The sequence below is a fragment of the Bubalus bubalis genome, chromosome 16 (genome assembly GCF_019923935.1).
Source record: "Bubalus bubalis isolate 160015118507 breed Murrah chromosome 16, NDDB_SH_1, whole genome shotgun sequence".
Lineage (NCBI taxonomy): Eukaryota > Metazoa > Chordata > Mammalia > Artiodactyla > Bovidae > Bubalus > Bubalus bubalis.
The window spans coordinates 42,065,951-42,078,906 of NC_059172.1; the positions used below are offsets into that span (position 1 = coordinate 42,065,951).

Consider the following 12,956-nt stretch of genomic DNA (forward strand, 5'->3'; position numbering starts at 1 on the left):
GCTATTTCAAATCCTAAAAGACGATGCTGTTAAAGTGCTGCACTCAATATGCCAGAAAATTTGGAAAACTCAGCAATGGCCACAGGACTGGAAAAGGTCAGTATTCATTCCAATCCCAAAGAAAGGCAATGCCAAAGAATGTTCAAACTACTGCACAATTGCATTTATCTCACATGCTAGCAAAGTAATCCTCAAAATTCTCCAATCCAGGCTTCAATAGTACGTGAACCAAGAGCTTCCAGATGCTCAAACTGGATTTAGAAAAGGCAGAGAAACTAGAGATCAAATAGCCAACATCCACTGGATCATTGAAAAAGCAAGAAAATTCCAGAAAAACATCTACTTCTGCTTTATTGATTATGCCAAAACCTTTGACTATGTTCAGCTCAGTTGCTCACTCATGTCCAACCCTTTGTGACCCAATGGACTGCACTATGCCAGGCTTCCCTGTCCATCACCAACTCCCAGAGCTTGCACAAACTCATGTCCATTGACTCAGTGATGCCATCCAACCATCTCATCCTCTGTCATCCCCTTCTCCTCCTGCTTTCAATCTTTCCCAGCATCAAGGTCTTTTCCAATGAGTCAGTTTTTCACATCAGGTGGCCAAAGTATTAGAGCTTCAGCTTCAGCATCAGTCCTTCCAGTGAATATTCAGGACTGATTTCCTTCAGGATTGACTGGTTGAATCTCCTTGCTGCTCAAGGGATTCTCGAGTCTTCTGTGACACCACCATTCAAAAGCATCAATTCTTCGGCGCCCAGTTTTCTTTATGATCCAACTCTCATATCTATACATGACTACTGGAAAAACCATAGCTTTGACTAGATGGACCTTTGCTGGCAAAGTAATGTCTCTGCTTTTTAATATGCTGTCTAGGTTGGTCATAGCTTTTCTTCCAAGGAGCAAGTGTCTTTTAATTTCATGGCTGCAGTCGCCATCTGCAGTGATTTTGGAGTCCAAGAAAATTAATAAAATTAAACTGTTCCCATTGTCTCCCCATCTATTTGCCATGAAGAATGGGACCGGTTGCCATGATCTTAGTTTTTTGAATGTTGAATTTTAAGCCAGATCTTTCACTCTGGTCTTTCACTTTCATCAAGAGGCTCATCAGTTCCTCTTCACTTTCTGCCATAAGGGTGGTGTCATCTGCTTTTCTGAGTTTATTGCTATTTCTCCTGGAAATCTTGATTCCAGCTCGTGCTTCATCCAGCCTGGCATTTTGCATGATGTACTCTGCATATAAGTTAAATAAGCAGGGTGACAATATACAGCCTTGACATATTCTTTTCCCAATTTGGAATCAGTCTGTTTCATTTCCAGTTCTAATTGTTGCTTCTTGACCTGCATACAGATTTCTCAGGAGGCAGGTAAGGTGGTCTGATATTCCCATCTCTTAAAGAATTTTCCACAGTTTGTTGTGATCTACAATCAAACGCTTTGGTGTAATCAATACAGCAGAAGTAGATGTTTTACCGGAATTCTCTTGCTTTTCCGGAAAACTCTTCTACAGTTTGTTGTGATCTACAATCAAATGCTTTGGTGTAATCAATACAGCAGAAGTAGATGTTTTACTGGAAATCTCTTGCAAATTGCCAACAGATGGTGGCAATTTGATCTCTAGTTCCTTTGCCTTTTCTAAATCCAGCTTGAACATCTGGAAGTTCTCAGTTCACATACTGTTGAAGCCTGGATTGGAGAATTTTGAGTATTACTTTGCTAGCATGTGAGATGAGTGCAATTGTGTGGTAGCTTGAACAATCTCTAGCATTGCACTTCTTTGGGATTGGAATGAAAACTGACCTTTTCCAGTCCTGTGGCCACTGCTGAGTTTTCCAAATTTGCTGACATATTGAGTACAGGACCTTCACAGTGTCATCTTTTAGGATTTGAAATAGCTCATCTGGAATTCCATCACCTCCACTAGCTTTGTTCATAGTAATGCTTCCTAAGGCCCACTTGACTTCAACTTCCAGGATGTCTGGCTCTGGGTGAGTGATCACACCATTGTGTGACTGTGTAGATCACAAACCATTGTTTGACTATGTAGATTACAACAAATGGGAAAATTCCTCAAGAGAGGGAAATACCAAACCACCTTACCTGCCTGGTGAGAAATCTATATGCAGGTCAAGAAACAACAGTTAGAACTGGACACGGAACAACAGATTGGTTCCAAATCAGGAAAGGAGTACATCAAGGTTGTATATTGTCACCCTGCTTATTTAACTTATATGCACCATGCAAAATGCCAGGCTGGATGAAGCATAAGCTGCACTCAAGATTGCCAAGAGAAATACCAATAATCTCAGATACGCAGATGACATCACCCTTATGGCAGAAAGTGAAGAGAAACTGAAGAGCCTCATGATGAAAGTGATAGACCAGAGTGAAAGATCTGGCTTAAAATTCAACATTCAAAAACTAAGATCATGGCAACCAGTCCCATCACTTCATGGCAAATAGATGGGGAGACAATGGAAACAGTGAGAGACTATTATTGGGGGCTCCAAAATCACTGTAGATGATGACTGTTGCCATGAAATTATAAGGCACTTGCTCCTTGGAAGAAAAGCTATGACCAACCTAGACAGCATATTAAAAAGCAGAGACATTATTTTGCTGACAAAGGTCCATCTAGTCAAAGCTATGGTTTTTTCCGTAGTCATGTACAGATATGAGAGTTGGACCATAAAGAAAGCTCAGTGCCAAAGAATTGATGTTTTTGAACTGTGGTGTCAGAAAAGACTCTTAAGAGTCCCTTGGGCAGCAAGGAGATCCAACCAGTCAATCCTGAAGGAAATCAGTCCTGAATATTCATTGGAAGGACTGATGCTGAAGCTGAAGCTCTAATACTTTGGCCACCTGATGCAAAAAACTGACTCATTGAAAAAGACCCTGATGCTGGGAAAGATTGAAGGCAGGAGGAGAAGTGGACAACAGAAGATGAGATGGTTGGATGGCATCACTGAGTTGATGGACATGAGTTTGTGCAAGCTCCAGGAGTTGGTGATGAACAGGGAAGCCTGGCGTGCTGCAGTCTATGGGGTCGCAAAGAGTTGGACACGACTGAGCGATTGAACTGAACTGATGATAGTTCCATGTTTAAGAAATTCCAAAACTGTTTTCCAGATTAGTATACTGTTTAACAGTTCCACCAGCAATGCATAAACAAGTGATCTAGCTTCTCCACATCCTTGTCAATATTTAGTATCTCCACTATTTTTTATTTAGTCACTCAGATAGTTGTATAAGAATACCTTATTGTGGCTCAATTTGTAGTCCTCTAATGATTAATTGTGTTGAATATCTTTTTTATATAAATTTATTTATTTTAATTGGAGGCTAATTACTTTACAAAAATATGGAACGCCTCACAAATTTGCACATCCTTGCACAGGGGCCATGCTAATCTTCTCTGTATCGTTCCAATTTTAGTATATGCACTGGCTAAGCGAGCACTGTTGAATATCTTTTCATGTGCTTATTTGTCATCTGTATATCATTTCTGATCAAATATTAGTTCATATCTTTCACCCATTTTCTAATTGGATTTTTGGGTTTGCTTCCCACTCCAGTACTCTGGCATGGAAAATCCCATGGATGGAGGAGCCTGGTAGGCTGCAGTCCATGGGGTTGCTAAGAGTTGGACACGACTGAGCGACTCCATTTTCACTTTTCACTTTCATGCACTGGTGAAGGAAATGGCAACCCACTCCAGTGTTTTTGCCTGGAGAATCCCAGGGATGGCAGAGCCTGGTGGGCTGCCGTCTATGGAGTCACACAGAGTGGGACACGACTAAAGTGACTTAGCAGCAGCAGGAGCAGCAGCAGCAGCATACATTCTAGATACCAAGGCATTTTGGATATGTGGCATGCAAATTTTTCTCCAATTCTGTAGCTTGTCTTGTCATCCTCATACAAAGATCTTTTGTAAACATTTAAACAATTGAACTATAATCTATCAGTTCTTCTTTTTATGTATCATGCTTCTGCTCTCAAGTCTAAGAATCTTGCCTAGTTTTGGGTAACAAAGACTTTCTCTTATATTTTTTTCTAAGTTTTAATGTTACATTTTACATTCAAGTTATTTAATTAAATTTCCGTTTTGAGGTTTATTTAGAGGATTTTTTTTTTTTTTTTGCCCATGAATGTCCAAATTGCTCCAACATAATTTGTTTAAAAGGTTATCTTTCTTCCATTGAGTTGATTTTACACCTTTGTCAAAAATCAGTTGGGCATGTTTGTGTGGTTCTCCTCCTGTATTCTCTATTCTGTTCCATTGATCTATGTATCTGTCCCTCTGCCAATATCACAGTCTTGATTATTGTAGCTATATAATAAGTCTTGAAATGGGACAGAGTGAGTCCTCCTACTTTATTCTCCTTTTTTGAGATTGTGTTAGCTATTCTAGTTCCTTTGCCTTTCCATTTAGGTTTTAAAATAATCTTATCTATACCTACAAAATATCTTGCTGAGACACTAAGGACATCTCTATAATGTTGAGTCTCTCAGTCCATGGTGATGGTATGTCTCTTCTCCTTTCTCAACAGCATTGTGTTGTTTTCAGTGTACAAGTCCTGTATATAATTTTGAGTTATTATAAATGGTATTATATTTTTAATTTCAATTTCCATGTGTTCAGTGCTAGTATATAGAAATGCAACCTTAAAAATTAAAATTAAAAAAAAGACAGAAATGCAACCTTGCTGAACTCACTTATTAATCCTAGGCGCTTTTTTTGGCCAATTCCCTTGTATTTTCTTCGGAAATTATCTTGTCATATGGAAATAGACACAGTTTTGTTTCTTCCTTTATGATCTGTATGCTTTTTATCCCCTTTTCTACCTCATTTGACTAGCTAAATCTTCTAACACTGTTAAATAACGTGGTGAGAGTGAGCATCCTTGCCTTGTTCCTGATCTAGGGGAAAACATTCAATCTTTCACCATAAAGTGTAATAGTAACTGTACTTTTTTAGTTAGCTGTTGGTTTCTATAACTTAACGTTCCTCTTTATTATTATCTTTCTGAGAGTTTTTGTCATGATATGCTGTTGAATTTTGCCAAATGCTTTTTCTGCATCAATTGAAATGATAAATGAATTTTCTTCTTCAGACTGTTAATATAGTAGATTATGTTGATTTTTCAAATTTTAATGTTGTTTTCTGATGTAATATTTAAGTGCGTTTAATGCTCAAAATTCTCCAAGCCAGGCTTCAGCAATATGTGAACCGTGAATTTCCTGATGTTCTAGCTGGTTTTAGAAAGGGCAGAGGAACCAGAGATCAAATTGCCAACATCTGCTGGATCATGGAAAAAGCAAGAGAGTTCCAGAAAAGCATCTATTTCTGCTTTATTGACTATGCCGAAGCCTTTGACTGTGTGGATCACAACATACTGTGGAAAATTCTGAAAGAGATGGGAATACCAGACCACCAGATCTGCCTCTTGAGAAATTTGTATGCAGGTCAGGAAGCAACAGTTAGAACTGGACATGGAACAACTGACTGGTTCCAAATAGGAAAAGGAGTTCGTCAAGGCTGTATATTGTCACCCTGTTTATTTAACTTATATGCAGAGTACATCATGAGAAACGCTGGACTGGAAGAAATACAAACTGGAATCAAGATTGCCGGGAGAAATATCAATAACCTCAAATATGCAGATGACACCACCCTTATGGCAGAAAGTGAAGAGAAACTCAAAAGCCTCTTGATGAAAGTGAAAGTGGAGAGTGAAAAAGTTGGCTTAAACCTCAACATTCAGAAAACGAAGATCATGGCATCTGGTCCCATCACTTCATGGGAAATAGATGGGGAAACAGTGGAAACAGTGTCAGACTTTTTTTTCTGGGCTCCAAAATCACAGCAGATGGTGACTGCAGCCATGAAATTAAAAGACACTTACTCCTTGGAAGGAAAGTTATGACCAACCTAGATAGCATATTCAAAAGCAGAGACATTACTTTGCCAACAAAGGTCTGTCTAGTCAAGGCTATGGTTTTTCCAGTAGTCATGTATGGATGTGAGAGTTGGACTGTGAGGAAGGCTGAGTGCCGAAGAATTGATGCTTTTGAACTGTGGTGTTGGAGAAGACTCTTGAGAGTCCCTTGGACTGCAAGGAGATCCAAACAGTCCATTCTGAAGGAGATCAGCCCTGGGTGTTCTTTGGAAGGACTGATGCTAAAGCTGAAACTCCAGTACTTTGGCCACCTCATGCGAAGCGTTGACTCATTGGAAAAGACTCTGATGCTGGGAGGGATTGGGGGCAGGAGGAGAAGAGGATGACAGAGGATGAGATGGGTGGATGGCATCACTGACTCGATGGACGTGAGTCTGAGTGATATCCGGGAGTTGGTGATGGACAGGGAGGCCTGGTGTGCTGCAGTTCATGGGGTCGCAACGAGTCGGACACGACTGAGCGACTGAACTGAACTGAACTGAATCAATCTTACTTTGAGTACTATGCTTGTTGTGTATTATGCTAATTTGTTCCACAAATTTTAACATATTTGTTGTCATTCAAGTATTTCATAATATCCTTTATGGTTTCCTTTACTACACGAATTGGATTTTTAAGTTGTCTCTCTGTTATTAATTTCTATATTCACTGCAGTATAAAGATCGTCTGATACCAATCTTTTGAAACTTATTGAAACTTCCTTTGTGGCCCTTTTTTTGAAAGATTTTGCTTGTGTTCAGAAGGAATATGTATTCTTTTTTGGGTGCACAGTTCTACATATGTATCATACATATGTGCACGCGTGTGTGCTAAGTCACTTCAATCGTGTCTGATTCTTTGCAACCCCATGGACTGTAGCCTGCCAGGCTCCTCTGTCCATGGGATTCTCCAGGCAAGAATACTGGAGATGGTTGCCTAGCCCTCCTCCAGGGGATCTTCCCAACCCAGGGATTAAACCTGTGTCTCAACTCCTGCATTGGCAGACAGGTTCTTTACGACCTAGTGCCACCTGGGAGGCCCATCATACATATATATGCTTTAATTTATTAATTTCCGTTTCATGTATTCAATGTTTGTTAATCAGTTTCTGAGAGGGATGTCTTAAAATCTCCAACCACAATTAATCTATCCATTTCCCCCACAGTTCTATAGGTGGTAGCTTTTTATGTTTTGAAACTGTTTGGTTTTTTTGAAGTTATGTTTTTAATGCATCTATGCTTAGAATCAGAGAAGGCAATGGTACCCCACTCCAGTACTCTTGCCTGGAAAATCCCATGGACAGAGGAGCCTGGTAGGCTGCAGTCCATGGTGTCGCTAAGAGTCGGGCACAACTGAGCGACTTCACTTTCACTTTTCACTTTCATGAATTGGGGAAGGAAATGGCAACCCACTCCAGTCCTCTTGTCTGGAGAATCCCAGGGACGGGGGAGCCTGGTGGGCTGCCGTCTATGGGGTCGCACAGGGTCTGACACGACTGAAGTGACTTAGCAGCCGCAGCAGCATGCTTAGAATCGTTGTATGTTCCACTCTGTTCTTTTTTCCTAGCATATAATATGCTTAACAGCTATGGTATTTTTGACTTTAAGTCTGTTTCATCAAATACTCCAGCTTTAAGTTATTTATTTTTAAATTGAAGGGTAATTGCTTTACAGAATTGTATTGGTTTCTCCAAATATCAACATGAATCAGCTATAGGCATTCCAACTTTCTTTTGATTTAGAATTACATGGTTTATCTTTCAATTCTTTCACTTAAACATATATTTAAGTATTCATCTATTATATTTTTATTTCAATTATCTATTTAATATTTTACCTAGTTCCTTATGATTTCTTATTCCTATATCATATTAGTAATACATTTACTATTTTGAATACATTGTTTAAAATTTATCTGATCCAATAATTCTGTTTTAAGCATTATACATTGTTCAATTTTTTGTCTTTCAGTGATTTTTTTTCTTAGGTGTCTAGCTATCTTGGTTAATGATGTCATGTTCTCCTGGCATTAGTTACTCTTTCTGTTAATATCTACTGGGCAGGGACTGAAGACCAAGTCTCAGTATCTCTCCTAGTGAATTTAAAGAGAGAGGATGGAAGAATTTCCAGGGTAGAAAGCCTTAGATACCAGGTTCCTTTAACTGCCACTTTATTCAGTTCAGTTCAGTCGCTCAGTTGTGTCTGACTCTGCGACCCCATGAATTGTAGCACACTGGCCTCCCTGTCCATCACCAACTCCCAGAGTTCAAACTCATGTCCATCAAGTCAGTGATGCCATCCAGCCATCTCATCCTCTGTCGTCCCCTTCTCCTCCTGCCCCCAATCCCTCCCAGCATCAGAGTCTTTTCCAATGAGTCAGCTTTTTGCATGAGGTGGCCAAAGTACTGGAGTTTCAGCTTTAGCATCATTCCTTCCAGTGAACACCCAGGACTGATCTCCTTTAGAATGGACTGGTTGGATCTCCCTGCAGTCCAAGAGACTCTCAAGAGTCTTCTCCAACACCACAGTTCAAAAGCATCAATTCTTCAGCGCTCAGCCTTCTTCACAGTCCAACTCTCACATCCATACATGACCACAGGAAAAACCATAGCCTTGACCAGATGGACCTTTGTTGACAAAGTAATGTCTCTGCTTTTGAATATGCTATCTAGGTTTGTCATGATTTTCCTTCCAAGGAGTAAGCATCTTTAAATTTCATGACTGCAGTCACCATGTGCAGTGATTTTGGAGCCCCCAAAAATAAAGTCTGACACTGTTTCCACTGTTTCCCCATCTATTTCCCATGAAGTGATGGGACCAGATGCCATGATCTTAGTTTTCTGAATGTTGAGGTTTAAGCCAACTTTTTCACTCTCCACTTTCCCTTTCATCAAGAGGCTTTTTAGTTCCTCTTCACTTTCTGCCATAAGGGTGGTGTCATCTGCATATCTGAGGTTATTGATATTTCTCCCGGCAATCTTGATTCCAGCTTGTGCTTCTTCCAGCCCAGTATTTCTCATGATGTACTCTGCATAGAAGTTAAATAAGCAGGGTGACAATATGTAGCCTTGACGTACTCCTTTTCCTGTTTGGAACCAGTCTGTTGTTCCATGTCCAGTTCTAACTGTTGCTTCCTGTCCTGGATACAGATTTCTCAAGAGGCAGGTCAGGTGATCTGGTATTCCCATCTGTTTCAGAATTTTCCACAGTTTATTGTGATCCACACAGTCATGACCCAGATAACCACGATGGTGTGATCACTCACCTACAGCAGACATCCTGGAATGTGAAGTCAAGTGGACCTTAGGAAGCATCTCTATGAACAAAGCTAGTGGAAGTGATGGAATGCCAGCTGAGCTATTTCAAATCCTAAAAGATGATGCAGTGAAAGCCACATTCATTATGCCAGCAAATATGGAACACTCAGCAGTGGCCACAGGACTGGAAAAGGTCAGTTTTCATTCCAATCCCAAAGAAAGGCAATGCCAAAGAATGTTCAAACTACCGCACAAAATTATACTCATCTCAAGCGCTAACAAATGCTCAAAATTCTCCGAACTAGGCTTCAACAGTGTGTGAACTGAGAACTTTCAGGTGTTCAAGCTAGATTTAGAAAAGGTAGAAGAATCAGAGATCAAATTGCCAACATCCATTGAATCATATAAAAAGCAAGAGAATTCCATAAAAAACATCTACTTCTTCACTGACTATGCTAAAGCCTTTGACTGTGTGGATCACAACAAACTGTGGAAAACTTTTAGAGATGAGAATACCAGAACACCTTATCTGCCTCCTGAGAAAGCTTCATGCAGGTCAGGAATAACAGAAGCAGACATGAACAACAGACTGGTTCCAAGTTGCAAAAGAAGTACATCAAGGCTGTATATTGTCACCTTGCTTATTTAACTTATATGCAGAGCACATCATGTGAAATGCCAGGCTGGATGAATCACAAGCTGGAATCAAGACTGCAGGGAGAAATATCAATAAGCTCAGAAAAGCAGATGACACCACCCTTATAGCAGAAAGTGAAGCAGAACTAAAGAGCCTCTTGATGAATGTGAAAGAGGAGACTGAAAAAGCTGGCTTAAAACTCAACATTCAAAAAACTAAGATCATGGCATCCAGTCCCATCTCTTCATGGTGAATAGATGGGGAAACAATGGAAACAGTGACAGACTTTACTTGGGCTCCAAAATCACTGCAGATTGTGATTGCAGCCATGAAATTAAAAGATGCTTGCTCCTTGGAAGAAAAGCTATGACCAACCTAGACAGCATATTAAAAAGCAGAGACATTACTTTGCCAACAAATGTCCATCTAGTCAAAGCTATGGTTTTTCCAGTAGTCATGTATGGATGTGCGAGTTGGACCATGGAGAAAGCTGAGTGCCGAAGAATTGATGCTTTTGAACTTTGGTGTTGGAAAAGACTCTTCAGAGTCCCTTGGACTGCAAGATCAAACCAGTCAATCCTAAAGGAAATTAGTCCTAAATATTCATTGGAAAGATTGATGCTGAAACTCCAATACTTTGGCCACCTGATAGGAAGAACTCAGTGGAAAAGACTCAGATTCTGGGAAAGATTGAAGGCAGAAGGGGATGACACAGGATGAGATGGTTGGATGGCATCACAGACTCGATGGACATGAGTTTGAGCAAGCTCTGGGAGTTGGTGATAGGGAAGCCTGGAGTGCTGCAGACCATTTGGCTGCAAACACGACTGAGGAACTGAACTGAACTGAACTGAACTGAACGTGACTAACAGATAAGGAATGTATTTATTTCCATTGCCCAGAACTTTACTCAGGTCTGTAAACTCAATTCCAGCTCAGATTTGAACTGATCCCTCTCTTTCCAACAAAGCTGGCTAGAATTGTTATCTAAAGGAGTGTGACATCCTGCTTCTCCACCCAAATTTGAGACCTAAGAAAGATGATTCAAGTGTCTTCTAGGCCTCAGGTTGAATGTTAGTTTCCACATTTAAATGTCACTAAAAATGGATCCTACAATGTTTGCTTCCAGGTAGGCCTGATGTCCCAAAATGTATTTGACAGCACCTTTTATTACATGACTCTAGGCAAAGTCTCCCAAGTCTTACATATAGGTAGAGATTTTTCCTATTTTTGTGTAGCCATAAACTATAGACATAAATTCTGACAATTATCCACATTACCAAATATCTTACTTACCACTACCTTGACATAGACATGTGCACCTTTGAGACCACATATAATTCTTGATGACCATGTATAATTCTAATTGTTTTTCTATCAATCACTATTGTTTCATCATTTCCAAATTCCATCAGGAATGCCAATTTTTCTCTGCAATACCTGTCACTATTTCTTTTCAAAACGTCTTAAGAGTGGGCACGTAGCCTCATAGCTCAGTTGGTAAAGAATCCGCCTGCAATGCAAGAGACCCCAGTTCAATTTCTGGGTTGGGAAGATCCACTGGAGAACAGATAGGCTACCCACTCCAGTATTCTTGGACTTCCCTCATGGCTCAGCTAGTAAAGAATCCGCCTCCAATGCAGGAGACCTGGGTTAGATCCCTGGGTTGGGAAGATCCCCTGGAGAAGGGAAAGGCTACCGACTCCAGTATTCTGGCCTGGAGAATTCCATGGACTGTACAGTCCATGGGGTCACAGTCAGACATGACTGCATGACTTTCACTCTCACTTTTTTAACAGTAGCCTACAGAACCAGTAGGAGACATGTATAAAGTATTGGGTCATGTGATTATGGAGACTGAGAAATCCTATGATCTGTAGTCTGCAAGTTGTAGACCCAGGAAAGTCAGTGGTATAGTTTGAAGGCCTGAGAACCAGGAGTACCCAGGGCAGACAAGTTGGCACATACAATTACACACAAACTTTGACTGCTGTTCTAACATGAATTCAAATGCAGGCCTCGGAGTGTTCATCCAGTCACCAGGAGACCCTGTCTCAAAGGTAAAAGTAAGGTAGGGGTCTTAACTCAGCACACTCATGTCTGCCTTGGGCCTGTTAGCTTTCCAGGAAAGACAGGTTTCTAGGAAAGAATCCATTTTCTTCAGGTGATGCTGGGCAAAAGACCATCTTCCATACTATGATTTTGTGATGAAGATTTTCAGAGATTCACTCTAGAGAGACAATGCTATGTGAGCAGTTTTCCATTCAAAATATAGTGTATTTCCCTCTCTCAGCTTCCAGTTTTATATTGATCTCAAGAGTAGCTTTCAAAAATTCCATTAGACTTTCAGGTGGCATTCCAGAGCTATCAGAGGCTAACACTGGATCAATTTCTATTCCCCAGCACTCTTTATCTAACAGTTCAGTCATGATGATGAGTGCCCACTTGGCAGATCTCCAACTGCTAGATGATACTGAACTTTAAAGCCCCCCAAATGTAATATAGGAGTTCAGTGAATTCTCCCACATTTTATTCTCAAAGTATCATCCCTGCTAACTCGAAGTGGTCATCAAACTTGGGACTATGGTTTCTGTTTTTAACACCAAGTCTTTGCTAGGATGAAGACTCTTCAGAAGAGTCCTTTTACTTCCTTTAACAATTACTATTTTACCCTGTTTTATACTACTAGTAAAGTAACCAAATAGGAATAGCTTTTGCTTTGTTTTCTCAAGTATTTCATTACAAATGAAATGGTTAATTTATCAAAATGTGATGATGTGAAAGCACACTGCCAGCTATAAAACAAGCTAGACAAAGGATTGCTTAATTTAGTATTTTTAGTTAGAAGGGCCTATTAACATATCGCATTAATTTCAGAAAAATCCTATCATGTCTGAGCTGTAAAGAACCTGGAGTTCACTTATTCCAGATGAGAAAAATGAGGCCTAGAGCTTAAACAACATCTCTTTAAGTCACCCAGCTTAGCAAGTTTCTCCCAGGAAAGGAAGAAAAAAGGGAAAAGGCAAAAATCAGAATAGAGCATCGAAACTGCAATAAGACCCACCTTCAAACACCTAAACTACAATCAATGAACAATTATTTAAATACCAGGAAGTTTCAG

At 40.1% G+C, this 12,956-nt stretch overlaps 1 non-coding gene across 1 annotated transcript; it reads right to left on the reverse strand.

Annotated features, from left to right (window-relative positions):
* Positions 1 to 3,358: 3,358 nt before the first annotated feature.
* Positions 3,359 to 3,460, reverse strand: LOC112579772. The gene has a single exon (XR_003104106.1). It is a non-coding gene; the product is annotated as a U6 spliceosomal RNA (small nuclear RNA).
* Positions 3,461 to 12,956: the final 9,496 nt, after the last annotated feature.